Source organism: Capra hircus, chromosome 4, assembly GCF_001704415.2.
Source record: "Capra hircus breed San Clemente chromosome 4, ASM170441v1, whole genome shotgun sequence".
Lineage (NCBI taxonomy): Eukaryota > Metazoa > Chordata > Mammalia > Artiodactyla > Bovidae > Capra > Capra hircus.
Window position 1 is genome coordinate 116403877 of NC_030811.1, and position 21247 is coordinate 116425123.

The window sequence follows — 21247 nt, forward strand, 5'->3', positions numbered from 1 at the left end:
TCCAAGAATCAGTTCTTCAGTGTCTTTTCCAATGAATCAGTTCTTTGCATCAGGTGACGAAAGTATTGGAATTTCAGCTTCAGCATCAGTCCTTCCAATGAATATTCAAGACTGATTTCCTTAGGATGGTTGGATCTTCTTGCAGTCCAAGGGACTCTCAATAGTCTTCTCCAAAACCACATTTCAAAAGCATAGTTCTTCAGTGCTCAGCTTTCTTTTTTTGTTTAAAATTTATTTATTTTAATTGGAGGCTAATTACTTTACAATATTGTATTTGTTCTGCTACATACCAACATGAATCCGCCACATGCATACACGTGTTCTCCATCCTGAATCCCCCTTCCACCTCCCTCCCCAAACCATTCCTCTGGGTCATCCCAGTGCACCAGCCCCAAGGATCCTGTATCGAACCTGGACTGGTGATTCATTTCTTATATGATATTATACATGTTTCCATGCCATTCCCCCAAGGCATCCCACCCTCTCCCTCTCCCACAGAGTCCAAAAGACTGTTCTGTACATCTGTGTCTCTTTTGCTGTCTCACATACAAGGTTATTGTTACCATGTTTCTAAATTCCACATATATGTGTTAGCATACTGTATTGGTGTTTTTCTTTCTGGCTTACTTCACTCTGTATAATAGGCTCCAGTTTCATCCACCTCATTAGAACTGATTCAAATGTATTCTTTTTAATGGCTGAGTAATATTCCATTGTGTATATGTACCACAGCTTTCTTATCCATTCATCTGCTGATGGACATCTAAGCTGCTTCCATGACCTTGCTATTATAAACAGTGCTGCAATGAACATTGGGGTACACATGTCTCTTTCAATTCTGGTTTCCTCGGTGTGTATGCCCAGCAGTGGGATTGCTGGGTCGTAAGGCAGTTCTCTTTCCAGTTTTTTAAGGAATCTCCACACTGTTCTCCATAGTGGCTGTGCTAGTTTGCATTCCCACCAACAGTGTAAGAAAGTTCCATAATCTCCACACCCTCTCCAGCATTTATTGCTTGTAGACTTTTGGATAGCAGCCATTCTGACTGGTGTGAAATGGTACCTGATTGTGGTTTTGATTTGCATTTCTTTGATAATGAGTGATGTTGAGCATCTTTTCATGTGTTTGTTAGCCATCTGTATGTCTACTTTGGAGAAATGTCTGTGTAGTTCTTTGGCCCATTTTTTGATGGGATTGTTTATTTTTCTGAAATTGAGCTGCAGGTGTTGCTTGTATATTTTTGAGTTTAGTTGTTTGTCAGTTGCTTCATTTGCTATTATTTTCTCCCATTCTGAAGGCTGTCTTTTCACTTTGCTTATAATTTCCTTTATTGTGCATAAGTGTTTAATTTTAATTAGGTCCCATTTGTTTATTTTTGCTTTTATCTCCAGTATTCTGGGAGGTGGGTCATAGAGGATCCTGCTGTGATTTATGTCGGAGAGTGTTTTGCGTATGTTCTCCTCTAAGAGTTTTATAGTTTCTGGTCTTACATTTAGATCTTTAATCCATTTTGAGTTTATTCTTGTATATGGTGTTAGAAAGTGTTCTAGTTTCATTCTTTTACAAGCGGTTGGTCAGTTTTCCCAGCACTGCTTGTTAAAGAGATTGTCTTTCTCCTTTGTATATTCTTGCCTCCTTTGTCAAAGATAAGGTGTCCATAGATGTGTGGATTTATCTCTGGGCTTTCTATTTTGTTCCATTGATCCATATTTCGGTCTTTGTGCCAGTACCATACTGTCCTGATGACTGTAGCTCTGCAGTATACCCTGAAGTCAGGCAGGTTGATTCCTCCAGTTCCATTCTTTGGCTATTCGAGGTTTTTTGTATTTCCATACAAATTGTGAAATTATTTGTTCTAGCTCTGTGAAAAATACCATTGGTAGCTTGATAGGGATTGCATTGAATCTATAAATTGCTTTGGGTAGTATACTCATTTTCACTATATTGATTCTGCCCATCCATGAACGTGGTATATTTCTCCATCTATTAGTGTCCTCTTTGATTTCTTTCACCAGTGTTTTATAGTTTTCTATATAGGAGTCTTCAGTTTCTTTAGGTAGATGTATTCCTAAGTATTTTATTCTTTTCGTTGCAATAGTGAATAGGATTGTTTCCTTAATTTCTCTTTCTATTTTCTCATTATTAGTGTATAGGAATGCAAGGGATTTCTGTGTGTTGATTTTATATCCTTCCACTTTACTATATTCATTGATGAGCTCTAGTAATTTTCTGGTGGAGTCTGTAGGGTTTTCCATGTAGAGGATCATGTCATCTGAAAACAGTAAGAGTTTTACTTCTTCTTTTCCAATTTGGATTCCTTGTATTTCTTTTCCTTCTCTGACTGCTGTGGCCAAAACTTCCAAAACTATGTTGAATAGTGGTGGTGAAAGTGGGCACCCTTGTCTTGTTCCTGATTTTAAGGGAAATGCTTTCAATTTTTCACCATTGAGGATGCTTGCTAAGGGATTGTCATATATAGCTTTTATTATGTTGAGGTGTTTTCCTTCTATTCCTGCTTTCTGGAGAGTTTTTTTTTATCATAAATGGATGTTGAATTTTGTCAAAGGCTTTCTCTGCATCTACTGAGATGATCATATGGCTTTTATTTTTCAATTTGTTAATGTGGTGTATTACATTGATTGATTTGTGGATATTGAAGAATCCTTGCATCCCTGGGATAAAGCCTGCTTGGTCACGCTGTATGATCTTTTTAATGTGTTGGTGGATTCTGTTTGCTAGAATTTTGTTAAGGATTTTTGCATCTATGTTCATCAATGATATTGACCTATAGTTTTCTTTCTTTGTGGCATCTTTGTCAGGCTTTGGTATTAGGGTGATGTTTGCCTCATAGAATGAGTTTGGAAGTTTATCTTCCTCTGCAATTTTCTGGAAGAGTTTGAGTAGGATAGGTGTTAGCTCTCCTCTAAATTTTTGGTAGAATTCAGCTGTGAAGCCGTCTGGACCTGGGCTTTTGTTTACTAGAAGATTTCTAACTACAGTTTCAATTTCCATGCTTGTGATGGGTCTGTTAAGATTTTCTATTTCTTCCTGGTTCAGTTTTGGAAAGTTGTACTTGTCTAAGAATTTGTCCATTTCTTCCAAATTGTCCATTTTATTGGCATATAATTGCTGATAGTAGAAGGAAATGGCAACCCACTCCAGTGTTCTTGCCTGGAGAATCCCAGGGACGGGGGTGCCTGGTGGGCTGTGGTCTAGGGGGTTGCACAGAGTCGGACACGACTGACATGACTTAGCAGCAGCATCAGTCTCTTATGATCCTTTGTATTTCTGTGTTGTCTGTTGTGATCTCTCCATTTTCATTTCTAATGTTATTGATTTGATTTTTCTTCCTTTGTTTCTTGATGAGTCTGGCTAATGGTTTGTCAATTTGATTTATCTTTTCAAAGAACTTGATTTTTGCTATGGTCTCTTTTGTTTCTTTTGCATTTTTTTCTGCCCTAATTTTTAAGATTTCTTTCCTTCTGCTAACCTTGGGATTCTTCATTTCTTCCTTTTCTTGTTGATTTAAGTGTAGAGTTAGTTTATTTGTTTGACTTTTTTCTTGTTTCTTGAGGTATGCCTGTATTGCTATGAACTTTCCTCTTAGCCCTGCTTTTCAGTATCCCACAGGTTTTGGGTTGTTGTGTTTTCATTTTCATTCGTCTCTATGCATATTTTGATTTCTTTTTTGATTTCTTCTGTGATTTGTTGGTTATTCAGCAGTGTGTTGTTCAGCCTCCATATGTTGGAATTTTTAATAGTTTTTCTCCTGTAATTGACATCTAATCTTACTGCATTGTGGTCAGAAAAGATGCTTGGAATGATTTCAATTTTTTTTTTTTTTTTAATTCACCAAGGCTAAATTTATGGCCCAGGATGTGATCTATCCTGGAGAAGGTTCCATGTGCACGTAAGAAAAAGGTGAAATTCATTGTTTTGGGGTGAAATGTCCTATAGATATCAATTAGGTCTAGCTGGTCTATTTTATCATTTAAAATTTGTGTTTCTGTGTTAATTTTCTGTTTAGTTGATCTATCCATAGGTGTGAGTGGGATATTAAAGTCTCCCACTATTATTGTGTTATTGTTAATTTCCCCTTTTGTACTTGTTAGCATCTGTCTTACATATTGTGCTGCTCCTATGTTGGGTGCATATATATTTATAATTGTTGTATCTTCTTCTTGGATTGATCCTTTGATCATTATGTAGTGTCGTTTTCACGGCCTTTGTGAAAGGCTTTCAGAGCCTTTGTCTCTTTTCACAGTCTATTTTATTTTAAAGTCTATTTTATCTGATATGAGTACTGCTACTCTTGCTTTCTTTTGGCCTTTATTTGTGTGGAATATCTTTTTCTAGCCCTTCACTTTCAGTCTGTATGTGTCCCTTGTTTTAAGGTGGGTCTCTTGTAGACAACATATATAGGGATCTTATTTTTGTATCCATTCAGCCAGTCTTTGTCTTTTGGTTGGGACATTCAATCCATTTATGTTTAAGGTAATTATTGACAACGGTGATCCCATTGTCATTTACTTTATTATTTTGGGTTCGAGTTTATACACCTTTTTTATGTAGCCTGTCTAGAGAAGATCCTTTAGCATTTGTAGGAGAGCTGGTTTGGTGATGCTGAATTCTCTCAGCTGTTGCTTGTCTGTAAAGCTTTTGATTTCTCCTTCATATTTGAATGAGACCCTTGCTGGGTACAGTGATCTGGGCTGTAGGTTATTTTCTTTCATCACTTTGAGTATGTCCTGCCATTCTCTCCTCGCCTGAAGAATTTCTATTGAAAGATCAGCTGTTATCCTTATGGGATTCCCCTTGTGTGTTATTTGTTGTGTTTCCCTTGCTGCTTTTAATATTTGTTCTTTGTGTTTGATCTTTAATTTGATTAACATGTGTCTTGGGGTGTTTCGTCTTGGGGTGTTTCGTCTTGGGTTTATCCTGTTTGGGACTCTCTGGGTTTCTTGGACTTGGGTGATTATTTCCTTCCCCATTTTAGGGAAGATTTCAACTTCTTCATCTCCTTTATCTTCCTCATCTCCTCAAGTATTTTTTCACGGTCTTTCTTTTTCTCTTCTTCTTCGGGGACTCCTATGATTCGAATTTTGGGACGTTTAATATTGTCCTGGAGGTCTTTGAGATTGTCCTCCTTTCTTTTAATTCGTTTTTCTTTTTTCCTCTCTGATTCATTTATTTCTACGATTCTATCTTCTACTTCACAAATCCTATCTTTTGCCTCCATTATTTACTATTTGTTGCCTGCAGAGTGTTTTTGATCTCATTTATTGCATTATCGTTATGTACTGACTCTTTTCTATTTCTTCTAGGTCCTTGTTAAACCTTTCTTTCATCTTCTCAATCCTTGTCTCCAGGCTATTTATCTGTGATTCCATTATGTTTTCAAGATTTTGGATCATTTTCACTATCATTATTCAGAATTCTTTATCAGGTAGATTCCCTGTCTTTTCCTCTTTTGTTTGGTTTGGTGGGCATTTATCCTGTTCCTTTATCTGCTGGGTATTCCCCTGTCTCTTTATCTTGTTTATATTGCTGTGTTTGGAGTGGCCTTCCTGTATTCTGGCAGTTTGTGTCAGTTCAGTTCAGTTCAGTCGCTCAGTCCTGTCTAACTCTTTGCGACCCTATGAATTGCAGCACGCCAGGCCTCCCTGTCTATCACCATCTCCTGGAGTTCACTCAGACTCACGTCCATCGAGTCCGTGATGCCATCCAGCCATCTCATCCTCAGTTGTCCCCTTCTCCTCCTGCCCCCAACCCCTCCCAGCATCAGAGTCTTTTCCAATGAGTCAACTCTTCGCATGAGGTGGCCAAAGTACTGGAGCTTCAGCTTTAGCATCATTCCCTCCAAAGAAGTCCCAGGGCTGATCTCCTTCAGAATGGACTGGTTGGATCTCCTTGCAGTCCAAGGGACTCTCAAGAGTCTTCTCCAACACCACAGTTCAAACGCATCAATTCTTCAGTGCTCAGCCTTCTTCACAGTCCAACTCTCACATCATTACATGACCACAGGAAAAACCATAGCCTTGACTAGACGGACCTTAGTCAGCAAAGTAATGTCTCTGCTTTTGAATATACTATCTAGTTTGGTCATAACTTTTCTTCCAAAGAGTAAGTGTCTTTTAATTTCATGGTTGCAGTTTGTGTAGTTCTCTTTATTCTGGAGTTTCCTTACTGTGGGTGGGGTTGTATGGGTGGCTTGTCATGGTTTCCTGGTTAGGGAAGCTTGTGTTCATGTTCTGGTGGGTAGAGCTGGATATCTTCTCTCTGGAGTGCAATGAAATGTCCAGTAGTGAGTTATGAGATGTCAGTGGGTTTGGAATAACTTTGGGCAGCCTGTATATTGAAGCTCAGGGCTGTGTTCCTGTGTTTTGGAGAATTTGCATGGTATGTCTTGCTCTGGAACTTGTTGGTCCTTGGGTGGTGCTTGGTTTCAGTGTAGGTATGGAGGCGTTTGATGAGCTCCTGTCGATTAATGTTCCCTGGAGTCAGGAGTTCTCTGGTCTTCTCAGGATTTGGACTTAAGCCACCTGTTTCTGGATTTCAGTCTTATTTTTACAGTAGTCTCAAGACTTCTCCATCTATACAGCACTGTTGATAAAATACCTCCTTTCAAAGACACTGGGCTGCTTTTCTGGGTGCCTGATATCCTCTGCAGGCATTCAGAAGTTGTTCTGTGGAATTTACTCAGCATTTAAATGTTCTTTTGATGAATTTGTGGGGGAGAAAGTGGTCTACCCGTCCTATTTCTCCGCCATCTTAGGACCACCTCCAGTGCTCAGCTTTCTTTATAGTACAACTCTCACGTCCATACACGACCACTGGAAAAACCAAAGCTTTGACTATCTAGACCCTTGTTGGCAAAGTAATGTCTCTGCTTTTCAATATGCTGTCTAAGTTAGTCATAAAGTTTCTTCCAAGGAGCAAGTGTCTTTTAATATCATGGCTGCAGTCTCCATCTGCAGTGATTTTGGAGCCCCCAAAATAAAGTCTCTCACTGTTTCCATTGTTTCTCCATCTATTTGTCATGAAGTGATGGGACCAGATGCCATGATCTTTGTTTTCTGAATGTTGAGCTTTAGGCCAACTTTTTCACTCTCCTCTTTTACTTTCATCATGAAAGTCTTTAGTTTTTCCTCACGTTCTGCTATAAGGGTGGTGTCATCTGTATATCTGAGGTTATCAATATTTTTCCTGGCAATCTATCAGATTACTAAAGATAAAGCATCCGTGACATAAAATCACATTAAAAATTTTTATTGTGGCAAAAATGTAAATGAAATTGACCATGATAATCATTTTTAAGTGTTCAGTGGTGTAAAGTATGTTTACATTGTTGTGAAACAGATCTCCAGAATTTGTTCACCTTGCAGAACTGAAAGTTTGTACTACATACTACGCTATAATTTTGAAGAGGAAATTCAAGTTTCCACATATCTTATGCTGTATACCTATGTGAAATAGAATAATTACTATAATATGTAACTAGCTTTGTTAATTTTATTTGTCTTTAGTAAAGTATGGTCATAGGAATGAACCACAATCCCTTAAATACTGAAAATGTACCCACTATGAAAGTGAAAGTGTGAGTCATTCAGTCCTGACTCCTTTACAAGCCCTGCTAGCCTCCTCTGCCAATGGGATTCTCCAGGCATGAATACTGGAGTGGGTTGCTATTCCCTTCTCCAGGGCATCTGATCAACCCAGGGATCGAACCAGGGTCTCCTGCATTGTGAGTGGACTCTTAACCATTTGACCCACCAGGGAAGCCCAATAGTTATTAAACAACATTTCTCCAGTTCCCACACTGCTTTATATTGTCCCTGGTGCTTGTCTTTCTATTTTTATATCTATGATTTTTTCTACTTAAAATACCTCGCATTAGTGGACTCATGGAATATTTTGTCTTTTGTGTCTGGCTTATTTCCCTTTTCATATTATCCTCAAGGTTTATCCATGTTGTAGGATGTAATAGAACCTCTTTCCTTTTTAAAGCTGCTTAGGGACTTCCCTGGTGGTCCAGAGGTTAAGACTCTGAACTTCCCACACAGGAAGTGCAGGTTGGATCCTTGGTGGAAAACTAAGATACCACATGCCATGTGATATCCTCCCCACAAAATCTGCCTAGTATTCCATTATATGTATATCCACAGTTTTTTTTATCCATTCATCATATCATAACATTTTAAAAAGTTTTAATGTTCTTTGATGTTATCTTTTCTGTTTTTCAAAGTAATACCTTTTCATTGTAGTATATTTAACCAAATAAATAGGAATAAACAACTACTTTTAAATGATAGAATTCTACCTCTAATGCTGTGACTCTAATATTATTTCATATATTCCTTCATGTTATTGAGATATTTATTTTATTGCTGTTGTTTTTAGCTGAAATTATGATAACTTATAAATAAAGTGATGCTACTAAAATTTACTTAGCCATTATCTTAGAATATCAAATAGGAGGCATTATCTCTGACAGTATATAGAGAGAAGGAAGGAGAGACAGAGACAGAGAAAGAGATAGAAGAGAAGCTTTTATTAAGTTATGGCAGTGAAGTGGTAAAGAAGTGAGGAATGTTTAGAAGATGAAGTCTTTGTGTATCCAAGTCTCATAGTTTTCTTTTAGTAGTTCACATATATTCACATACATTTCTCATGATTTTAATGTCGGAAATATTTCATTAAACTTTTAAATAAGGCCTCTTTTGAAATACAATTAAACCCGCAACTACTATTTTCAAGAAATTTTATAGACTTCTGTTTAGTTGTCTTTTTTTAGAGTTTAGCTGATGCATTTTAAATTTGTAATATAATGATTTGCACTCCTGGATTGTCTAGTGGTATAATCTCCCTAATAAGTATTTATAATTGACTTTGCTACAAATTCCACCACAGTGTGAAATAATATGGGGAGTGTTCTTGTTTGTGTTTTGATGTCACGTAACATTGCACATGAAACAGGGATCAAGACCATCCCCATGGAAAAGAAATGCAAAAAAGCAAAATGGCTGTCTGGGGAGGCCTTACAAATAGCTGTGAAAAGAAGAGAAGCAAAAAGCAAAGGAGAAAAGGAAAGATATAAGCATCTGAATGCAGAGTTCCAAAGAATAGCAAGAAGAGATAAGAAAGTCTTCTTCAGTGATCAATGCAAAGAAATAGAGGAAAACAACAGAATGGAAAAGACTAGAGATCTCTTCAAGAAAATTAGACATACCAAGGGAACATTTCATGCAAAGATGGGCTTGATAAAGGACAGAAATGGTATGGACCTGACAGAAGCAGAAGATATTAAGAAGAGGCGGCAAGAATACACAGAAGAATTGTACAAAAAAGATCTTCATGACCCGGATAATCATGATGGTGTGATCACTCACCTAGAGCCAGACACCCTGGAATGTGAAGTCAAGTGGGCATTAGAAAGCATCACTATGAACAAGCTAGTGGAGGTGATGGCATTCCAGTTGAGCTATTTCAAATCCTGAAAGATGATGCTGTGAAAGTGCTGCACAAAATATGCCAGCAAATTTGGAAAACGCAGCAGTGGCCACAGGACTGAAAAAGGTCAATTTTCATTGCAATCCTAAAGAAAGGGAATGCCAAAGAATGCTCAAAGTACCGCACAATCGCACTCATCTCACACACTAGTAAAGTAATGCTCAAAATTCGCCAAGCCAGGCTTCAGCAATACGTGAACCCTGAACTTTCAGATGTTCAAGCTCATTTTAGAAAAGGCAGAGGAACCAGAGATCAAATTGCCAACACATGCTGGATCATGGAAAAAGCAAGAGGGTTCCAGAAAAACATCTATTTCTGCTTTATTGACTATGCCAAAGTTTTGACTGTGTGGATCACAAGAAACTGTGGACAATTCTTCAAGAGATGGGAATACCAGACCACCTGATCTGCCTCTTGAGAAATCTGTATGCAGGTCAGGAAGCAACAGTTAGAACTGGACATGGAACAACAGACTGTTTCCAAATAGGAAAAGGAATACATCAAGGCTGTATATTTAACAGCCTTGCTTATTTAACTTCTATGCAGAGTACATCATGAGAAACGCTGGGCTGGAAGAAACACAAGCTGGAATCAAGATTGCCAGGAGAAATATCAATAACCTCAGATATGCAGATGACACCACCCTTATGGCAGAAAGTGAAGAGGAACTCAAAAGCCTCTTGATGAAAGTGAAAGAGGAGAGTGAAAAAGTCGGCTTAAAGCTCAACATTCAGAAAACAAAATCATGGCATCCAGTCCCATACTTCATGGGAAATAGATGGGGAAACATTGGAAACAGTGTCAGACTTTATTTTTTGGGGCTCCAAAATCACTACAGATGGTGGCTGCAGCCATGAAATTAAAAGATGCTTATTCCTTTGAAGAAAAGTTATGACCAACCTAGATAGCATATTCAAAAGCAGAGATATTACTTTGCAGACTAAGGTCCGTCTAGTCAAGGCTATGGTTTTCCCAGTAGTTATGTATGGATGTGAGAATTGGACTGTGAAGAAGGCTGAGTGCCAAAGAATTGATGCGTTTGAACTGTGGTGTTGGAGAAGACTCTTGAGAGTCCCTTAGCCTGCAAGGAGATCCAGGCAGTCTATTCTGAAGATCAGCCCTGGGATTTCTTCAGAAGGAATGATGCTAAACTGAAACTCCAGTTCTTTGGCCACCTCATGCGAAGAGTTGACTCATTGGAAAAGACTCTGATGCTGGGAATGATTGAAGGCAGGAGGAGAAGGGGATGACAGAGGATGAGATCACTGGATGACATCACTGACTCAATGGATGTGAGTCTGAGTGAACTCTGGGAGTTGGTGATGGACAGGAAGGCCTGGTGTGCTGCGATTCATGGGGTTGCAAAGAGTCGGACCCAACTGAGCAACTGAACTGAACTGAATTGAACTAACATTCCTCTCATACTTTTTGAGATATTGTTATCCTTTTGACTCCATGTTCAAGTCGCAACGCTGTTTAGAGGGATGATTAAACTTTTCTTTACTTGCAAGTTAGCATAGTATGAAGGTAAAAAGAAAAACACAAACACAGTCTGAAACAAAGAATAAGATTACAGAAAAATTTAGTTTTCTAATAAACTGCTTTCCCCAAGCACTTTATTTATTAAGACCTTGTTCAAGGCCTTGCATTGTTTAGTGTACCATCCTAAACTATTCTGTCATAAACTTTGTGCACTTCCAATATTTCTGGCTTTGAAAGGTTAATAGTTAAAGTTGCTTGATCCCAGAGTCTGAAACTAATTATCATCTCCTAATAACAATAGAAAAGCTGCCTTAATTGGCCAAATTAGTGGTTAGCTAATTTTTTGTGTTTCTTCAGTTTAGTTCAGTTTCTCAGTCATGTCCAACTCTTTGTGACCTCATGGAACGCAGCACACCAGGCCTCCCTGTCCATCACTAACTCCTGGAGTCCACCCAAACCCATGTCCATTGAGTCGGTGATGCCATTCAACCATCTCATCCTCTATCATCCCCTTCTCCTCCTCAGTTCTTTCCCTGCATCAGGGTCTTCTCAAACGAGTCAGCTCTTCACATTAGGTGGCCAAGGTATTAGAGCTTCAGCTTCAACATTAGTCCTTCCAATGAACACCCAGGACTGGTCTCCTTTAGGATGAACTGGTTGTATCTCCTTGCAGTCCAAGGAGCACCTTGCAGCACCCAGTTCAAAAGCATTTATTCTTCAGTGCTCAGCTTTCTTTATAGTCCAACTCTCATATCCATACATGACCACTGGAAAAACTGTAGCCTTGACTGGATGGATTTTTGTTGACAAAGTATTGTCTCTGCTTTTCAATATGCTATCTAGGTTGGTCATAACTTTCCTTATTAAATACCAAAATACATGTAACATTGTGGAGAAAGTATTAACATTTTTAAGGAAGATACTAGGCCTCTCTTAAGAAAGTATTTTAGAAAGATAACTTTGGAAAACTATTTTGACCAGGCACATAAAAGATGGTGAAATCCTGAGGACACGCTAAGACAAAACTTGATAAGATATGATAGACAAGGGAAAAAATAAAAAACAAACCTTCCACTTCCTGTAAAGTAATGAGAAGGATAAGGGAAAGAAATGAAAAAGGAAGAGAGGAAAAATAAGAGGAAACTGGGGAACAGAAATTAAAAATTTTGTGGAAAATGGTGTTCGAGGGATATTTTATGAATGGTAGTGTGTATATTTCCATTAAGTGTTTGCCAGACTGCATGTCAACTCACACCTATTTTCCTTCTGAAATATTTTCTCAAGTCTATTTACTTCACCACTAATTTGTGTGATAGGGCTTCCTGAACATGTTATCTGGCAAAAGCGGTGCAGTTGGAAAAGTCATAGACCTCTAGGCACTTGCAGGATTCTTTAAGTAGTTTCAGACTTTCCATGGCTGCAAAGCTGGTGTGGCTGGGGAAAAGGAGTACTCTAGACCCCCACAATCTCCTCTCTATTCTTCTTTCTCTCCTCCATCTCTTTCTTCACATTGTTCTTATTTTTTAAAGGAGATTAATTCATGTATTTTGTTGAGGACACACTCTCTCCCCTGTCCTTCACCTTGAGAGATTTCAAAGTATTTGTTTTGAGAATTAAGACCCTTCGCATCCCACAGAGCTTACCTGGCAGAACTGAAAACCAAGGTCACCTCTGTCAACATGGCGTTCATATTTGCTTTCGGCAATGATTGTCCAGGAAAGTCAGACTACAAATAAACAAGTAAATATACAATTTGCTTTAGAAAATTTTGTTGAAAACCAATTTATGTGCAGAAACACTTTGCATCTGTGTGTGTGTATGTGTGTGTGGGTGTGTTAGAGGCTCAGTCATTTCGACTCTTTGCTACTCCATGAACTGTAGCCTGACAAGCTCCTCTGTTCATGGGGATTCTCCAGGCAAGAATACTGGAGTGGGTAGCCATTCCCTTCTCCAGAGGATCCTCCTGACTCAGGACCACACTGCAGGCAGATTCTTTACTGTCTGAGCCACCAGGGAAGCCCACTAGCCTCTGGGTAAATGACAATAAAAAAATACTTCACTAAGCTGGCCAAACTGTTCATTTTCAAACAAAACTTATCTATTAAGGCTCTTTTCATGACCTCTGTCTTGACATGTCCACTAATCCTAAACTGTTCTAAGCTTCACCCAGTCCCCAAAGAGACTGCTCACGTGTGCACCAATCTGCTGGCATCTGTTGCCAGTGTTCACTTCTGCTTGTGGTTTCACTGCCACATTTGGATGCAGCCATGACCTAGAAGCTAACTCTAATCTCAGGCAAAATGAACAGAACACTGTTGTGCCACCCTCTCCTATAACACAAAGACTTCAGTGCAGTAACAGGAGTATATGTAATGTGTGGCCTGAATCACTCAGATGTGAGCTGGCTGTTTTCTTTGATAAGTAAACTGAAAATATGAACGCATCGTGAAGCTAGAGTAAGTTGGAGGATGCTTTACAGTTGAAAGGTAAAAACAGTCTAACTCTTTTTGTTTTTAGAGACTTGAGGCAGCTAAACAGAAAATATTGAACTTATGCATTCTATTATTTTAAAAGAAAAGACAGGAAACAGGGATTTCAGACTGTAAAATAACCACTTACTTTTATTTAACAACTTCTTATTTATTCCTCGACCCTGTTTTTCAGAGCTTGAAAACTTTTTTCCTTCACCCAAAAAGGAAAGTCTTTGGCAAAGAAAATCTAGAAATCACTGTAGCTACAATGACATCCTTGAATAATGGTGCTATTTGCTTGAATATTATCAATATTTAATTATCTCTGCAGACACAAGTTAGAAACAAGGAAATGCTACAGTATCAGGTTATTTATTTGAATCACATTAGTTTTGTCAAAACTATTAGCAAAAGTTATTTTAGGAACTATGCAGAATGGACAATATTTACTAAGATTCTGAAGGCTAGGAAAGCATCTTGTTCAACATTTTTCTAGGACAGAAAACAGAAGGTGAGGAGAGCTGGTTCAGGCCACTCAGGGTTTCCCCAGCTATCAGAACAGACCATTTTCCACAGACTTTTCAGTCTGGTGTCTCAGGTTTATTTTATATCTCCAGTCAAGTATCTAACAGATCTTAATTCTTATTAAATAATATAAATAATAACTGTTAGCACAGATTAAAACACTATGGGAGTAAGAATAAAGCACTGTTAATTGGTATATTTATCAAATTACTTTTCATTGAGATCTCTCTTCCTGTGCCAGGCAGAACACTTAGAACGCAAGGTAGAAAAAAACTTCGGTGTTCTCTGTCTTAGGAAAGTTTACAATCTGAGTAATAAGAATGGAAAATGAGGGTGAAACAATGAGTAAAGTACAAATAGTGGTTAGCACTTGGTTGGAGACAGAGTCATAATGTGTGCTGGGGGCTCCTTCCAGTGGGAAGGAAGAGGTGGGTGCAGTGACAGGGCCCCATGGGGGAGGGAAGCACAGGTGTCCATGTGTACCCTCTGCTGCAGCAACTTCTGGGGTCCCTCAAGCTTCCTTTCTGTGGGTCTCCCCAGCAATGTTGCTCTCGTGATTAACAACACAGTCCTTTATGATTAGCATTAAACAGATAGAGATTACATAATTTCCTGGACGTTTTTAAAAAGTGTTACTGACCAGGGTTTTTTGCTTCCTTAATCAATACAAATTGATCAGAGTCCAGACGTGAAATTCAGACAAGGTTTTATTGGTGTCCCTGAGGCTACAGGGGAATCAAGAACAAGTAACAGGTGCCCTTGCTTATCCCACGAAGGTGGAAGAGCAGGTTCCTTATATGGAGAGAGGAAAGGGGTGGGTCAGGACTTCCCCAGTGGCTCATCAGTAAAGAACCTGTTGGCAATGAAGCAGCCGCAGGAGACAAGGGTTTGATCCCTGGCTCAGAAAGATCTGAAGGAGGGCATGGCAACCCTTTCCAATAGTCTTGCCTGGAGAATCGTCATGGACAGAGAAGCCTGGTGGGCTACAGTCCATGGGGTCACAAAGAGTCGGACACGACTGAAGCGACTTGGCACGCGTGCCCACAGCAGTGGGTCAAGGTGCCTGGCTAGAGGGATAGCTTAGGTGTTTTTCTCGCCCTTCCAGTGGAGAAGGAAATGGCAACCCACTCCAGTGTTCTTGCCTGGAGAATCCCAGGGAGGGGGGAGCCAGGTGGGCTGCCATCTATGGGGTGGCACAGTCGGACATGACTGAAGTGACTTAGCAGCAGCAGCAGCCAGTGGTGTTTGAGTGCAGGGATCATACACAGTACTCTGATTTTGCTCCCAACATTCTGTTTTTGCTTCCAACATTCTGTTGCTGCTTCCAGCTCTTTAGAAGTGCCAGTTGGACTTTTTTGGTCTTTTGTGTCTTTTATCCAGAATTTGCACCAGTTGTGCAAGCACACAGCTATTTTTAGTCCTTTATGGTTTCTTTGTGTTTTGTTGTTTAGGCAGAGAGGTTTATTCAGTTCCCAGCCCTTCTCAAAAGGTCAAATTACACATGAATACCTTTATCTAAAACACTTTCCACAGGAAACTACAGGAATCCAAAGTGACAAAAGCAGTAAGACACCCCCAGAATCAGAACACCACATTGGACCCCAGCCTCTAGAATGTCAGTGCTATGCCCTGTCCTGCTCGCAAGTTCTGTTTCTCTCCTGGATCCGACTGTAAAGGCAGAAAGGCCAGGTGTCTGCGGCATTTCTCCAAGCTGTCCAGCACCACGCTGGACACATCCCAGATGGATGAGTACTAACTCTCAGTCAATAAGAAATAGTAGCAGTACCACAAAATTTTGACTCACCTCCTGTTATGGCTGCTCATCAACAATTTGAATAGGATTTTTGTATGTTTCATAGTCAGTAGTCACAGAGTGAAAGAATTAAGAGATGATATTTGGTTTTGTAAGCCTGGATGGTTTCAGCTTTGAGGCATTGTATAGGCACATGCGGGCTAGACAGGAAACCCAAATAGACAAGTTTGGGGCCTGCTGGACTATAGAGCTTTTCTCTAGGTTATGGCAGTAAAGTCTACATCAGACAACTCCAAGTGGTCGTGCACTGGGTCTCATTGTCTGTGTTCCAGGGTGGGTTCCCTGTGTGGTGCGGCAGCCTTGCCCACCAGGTGGGGAAAATGCTGCAGTGAGGAGTCTTCTTGGTCCTCAGCTGATCAGGAGAAAAGGGCAATGACACAAGGGCTGGAAGATTGTGAGAGCTGTGCCAAGCTAATGGAGAGCTGGTGCAGGAAGTTTCTGAAGAAAGGGAAGGTGTGAGTCAAGAGTTGTCAGGAACATTTTATGGGAGTCACAGGTATCATGACAGGGATTTGTGTTCCAGTGGGATAACCCCAAACAGAGTGGGGATTAAAAAAAAATCTTCAAGGTAAATTTCGCACTCTGTTTGGTGGTATTTGTGAAAGATGCTGAAATATGTGGTTAATATTGAGCCAATAATCTCACAGGTCAAGCATTCCAGTGGCAGATGCCAATGATTACAAATGAAAAGGGGAGAATGTGTGTGTGTGTGTGTGTGTGTGTGTGTGTGTGTGTGTGTGTGGTGTATGTGTGGGTGGGTGTGTGGGTGGGTGGGTGTATGTTTTTAATAAAGGGAGACAGAGAGAGTGACAGAGTGATGGATTTTGGCAGTGAGCTGCTAAAAATGTATCAATTTTAACTGGCTTTCTGGCGGGGGGAAAGTTCTGCTTTACAGGGCCCTGCTGATTTCAAGGACCCTGATGACATGATTGAATGTGGAGCAGGGAGGCAATAGGATCAGTTGACTCCTGGGAGCTAGTACAGGCAGGTTCCATCACATTGATGCTACTTGTGTACACATAGGAACTTACGTGTTAAAAAGTCAGGAAGCTTAGGTTACAGATAGGTTACATCTTTAAACATATTTTCATTAGCTTCTCGAGATTTCACTTTCTTCATTTATTGGAATATCAATTTTTGGTTTCATGGAGGGCACTTGTATTATTTTAAGAATCCCAAGGATTATTTGCTCCAAAGTTTCCAATTGTGCATCTGAACTTCTTGTAGAGACCTGGGACATTGGATCAGCATTCTGATCCAGAGGGCCTGAATTTTAGCCCCCTATGCAACAAAGATCTGTCTAGTCAAGGCTATGTTTTTTCCAGTGGTCATGTATGGATGTGAGAGTTGGATTGTGAAGAAGGCTGAGCACCGAAGAATTGATGCTTTTGAACTGTGGTGTTGGAGAAGACTCTTGAGAGTCCCTTGGACTGCAAGGAGATCCAACCAGTCCATTCTAAAGGAGATCAGTCCTGGATGTTCTTTGGAAGGAATGATGCTAAAGCTGAAACTCCAGTACTTTGGCCACCTCATGGAAAGAATTGACTCATTGGAAAAGACTCTGATGCTGGGAGGGATTGGGGGCAGGAAGAGAAGGGGACCACAGAAGATGAGATGGTTGGATGGCATCACTGACTTGATGGACATGAGTCTGAGTGAACTCCAGGAGTGGTGATGGACAGGGAGGCCTGGTGTGCTGCAATTCATGGGGTCTCAAAGAGTCGGACATGGCTGAGTGGCTGAACTGAACTCTGTGCATCTAAGGCTGCCACAGAGCATCCAGGGCACAGAGCTTGTCCATCTTCAGCCCCCGCTTTGCATCTCTAAGCAGGATGGGGATTCCAGTGTTATCTTTGGTTATACCCACATGCTCAGCTATTTTTCCTAACCTTGTTCCCAGGTCAGGGATTCGCATAAGCTGTGATGGATGGGTGAAGTTAGGCCAAGCTCCCTCTTCCTCTTCCACTGATTTACCTCCAGGAGGAGGTACCCGAGTAGAGGAATTGAACCTTTCAAGAGTCATACATACATGGAGAAATCTACAGGCTCTGGCACATGCTAAGCTGAATCAGCCAGGTAGGGTACTCATTTGGGGTTGTATGGAAAGAAAAATAAAGAGAAGTTATCATCATAGTCTTTAATATAATTGAAATAAAGTCTAATATTATAAAAATATAACAATCAGCCTCACTGTTTAATGTAGGGAGAGAAATGATTATAATGTCTCCTCGATGTTTCAGTGCCTGTCTCTGTGGTCAATGTTTTGAGCCCTAGGTCAGTGTCCATACTCAGTTCTTTTACAGTCTTTTTAAAAACCTCAGTCGAGCTATTAAACTAATAAAAAATAAATAAAAACCATTTAAATTGTAATGTAGTTAACTTACAATGTTGTATTAGCTGCAACTGCACAGCAAAGTGATTCAGTTATATGTATATGCATATATGTGCATTTGTTATTGTTCGCTTGCAAATTGTGTCTGACTCTTTTCAACCCCATGGACTGCAGCATGCCAGGCCTCCCCAACCCTCACCATCTCCTGGATTTTGTCCAAGTTCATGTACATTGAATTGGTGATGCCATCCAACCATCTAATTCTCTGTCGCCCTGTTCTCCTGCCTTCAATCTTTTTCAGCATCAGGGTGAGTCCAGTGAGTCAGCTCTCTGCATCAATTGGCCAACATACTGGAGCTTCAACTTCAGCATCAATCCTTCCAATAAATATTCAGGGTTGATTTCTTTTAGGATTGACTGGTTTGATCTCCTTGCTGTCCAAAGAGTACTCAAGATTGTCTTCTCCAGCACCACAGTTGGAAAACATCAATTCTTCATTGCTCAGCCTTTTTTATGGTCCAACTCTCATATCTGTACATGACTACTGGAAAAAACATAGCCTTGACTATAGCGAGCTTTGTGGGCAAAATGATGTCTGTGCTTTTTAAAACACTGTTTAGGTTTGCCATAGCTTCTGATTCAGATTCTTTTCCAGTATAGGTTATTAAAAGACACATTATGGTTCCCTGTGATTCTATGTTCCTTACTTTGTTTTTGTATAATGATTATTTTTGTTTCACTATTTAAAATGGGTAGGAATGCAGCTAGGGACTGGTGGGTCTGTCAGAGAGTATGACTTCTCAGCAGAATTTGCCTCCACCCTAGGTTAGAAATTAAGTTGCTAGTCATCAGATTCACACCGGGGTGTGCAGACTTTTCAATATGGGTTAGTGGCGGTGGATTTCTCATCCCCTATTCTGATATATTTCACTTTGGATAGCATTTATTTTCTTCTGTTCTGGCTCTTAGACGGAGTTTTGTGTCTTCCTTGATTTTGGTTTAGTGCTAATAATCTGAGGTTGACTTTTTTGCTCTATTGAAAAAAGAAAATAATTAAGAGCAATGAAATTGTCACACTTGGCAATAACATTATTGATCACAAGCTTTATTCCTCTTAAGTAACCCTATGATCTTTCTCTCAACATTAAAGCAATCTGATATTTGACACAGGCTGTTTGGTTTCTCTCAAAGGATGAAATTATTGCTGAGAAATATTGCTTACACTAGTCACTGGAATTGCTAGTGAGTGGAAGAAAGCTGAGTGTTGAAGATTCGATGCTTTTGGTGGTATTGGAGAAGACTCCTGGGAGTCCCTTGGACTGCAAGGAGATCCAACCAGTCTATCCTAAAGGAGATCAGTCCTGCGGGTTCATTGGAAGGACTGATGCTGAAGCTGAAACTTCAATACTTTGGCTACCTCATGCGAAGATTTGACTCATTGGAAAAGACCCTGATACTCGGAGGGATTGGGGGCAGGAGGAGAAGGGGATGACAGAGGATGAGATGGTTGGATGGCATCACCGACTCGATGGACATGAGTTTGAGTGAACTCCGGGTGTTGGTGATGGACAGGGAGGCCTGGCGTGCTGTGATTCATGGGGTCGCAAAGAGTCAGACACGACTGAGTGACTGAACTCAGCTGAACTGAGGATGGTTTTACTGGCATTTTCACAAACATTATTTCAAAGACACACCTGATCTCTGTTCCTCCATGTCGCCATCCATTCTGTCCTGCAGGCTGTGTGCACCCATGGGTAGGACTGATTTGGGAAGACACTGTGATGATAAGTAGATGTAAGGGAGCCAGATGATTCTCAGTCCTGCCTCTGCAACTTATTCACTGTTTTATTTTGAACAAGTTCCTTCATCCTTGTTTGCTCAGTTCCATCAGCTATAAAATGAGTATAATGACAGCATCTACCTTACCGATTATTTTGAAGTTGAGCTGAAGAAGTCCATGTAAAGTACTCACAGCATTGCCTGGTTGCTAGTAAGTCAGTTTCCCTTCTTTTATTACTGCTATTACAGTTTTCAATAGAGGAGCTAAATGCCATTACAGTTGGCCTTCTGTCAGGACCCGCAACATGCCTTTGCTAAGAAGCCCATTTTTGTGCTTACTTGTTGCTGTTTAATGCTCAGTCATGTCCGACTTTTTGCAACCCCATGGACTGCAGCACGCCAGGCTTCCCTACTCATCACTAACTCCTGGAGCTTGCTCAAACTCATGTTCATTAAGTTGGTGATGCCATCCAACCATCTCATCCTCTGTTGCCCCCTATCCTCCTGCCTTCAATCTTTCCCAGCATCAGGGTCTTTTCTAATGAGTCGGCTCTTGGCATCAAGTGGCCAAAGTATTGGAGTATCAGCTTCACCATCAGTCCTTCCAATGAATATTCAGGACTGATTTCCTTTAGGATGGACTGGCTTGATCTCCTTGCAGTCCAAGGGACTCTCAAGAGCCTTCTCTGACACCACAGTTCAAAAGCATCAATTCTTCAGCACTCAGCCTTATTTATGACCCAACTCTAACATCCGTACATGACTACTGGAAAACACATAACTTTGCAGGCAAAGTAATATTTCTGCTTTTTAATATGCCATCTAGGTTTGTCATAGCTTTTCTTCCAAGGAGCAAGTATCTTTTAATTTCATAGTTGCAGTCACCATCTACAGTGATTTTGGAGCCCCCGAAAATAAAGTCTGTCACTGTTTCCATTGTTTCCCCATCTACTTGCCATGAAGTGATGGGACTGGATGCCATGATCTTAGTTTTTTGAATACTGAGTTTTAAGCCAGCTGTTTCACTCTTCTCTTTCACCTTCATCAAGAAGCTCTTTAGTTCCTCTTCACTTTCTTCCATAGGGTGGTGTCTTAACCTAAATGAAAAACATGCCTTCTGTGTAGTGTGGATCACATTTTAAACACAGGAGGAAGATCACAGAGTTTCTTAAGTATGTATCACATTGTATTTTGCTTTCCCTTGGAGCATCCTTTCCTCATGGCCTGAGTTCTCTTCTTGTAAGACTTTCCTATAATTGTTACCTAATGCAAGTTTGTGTTCTCAACACAGGGTGAGGCCCAGCATATTGAAATATTGCAGTTTAGAGCAAAGACAG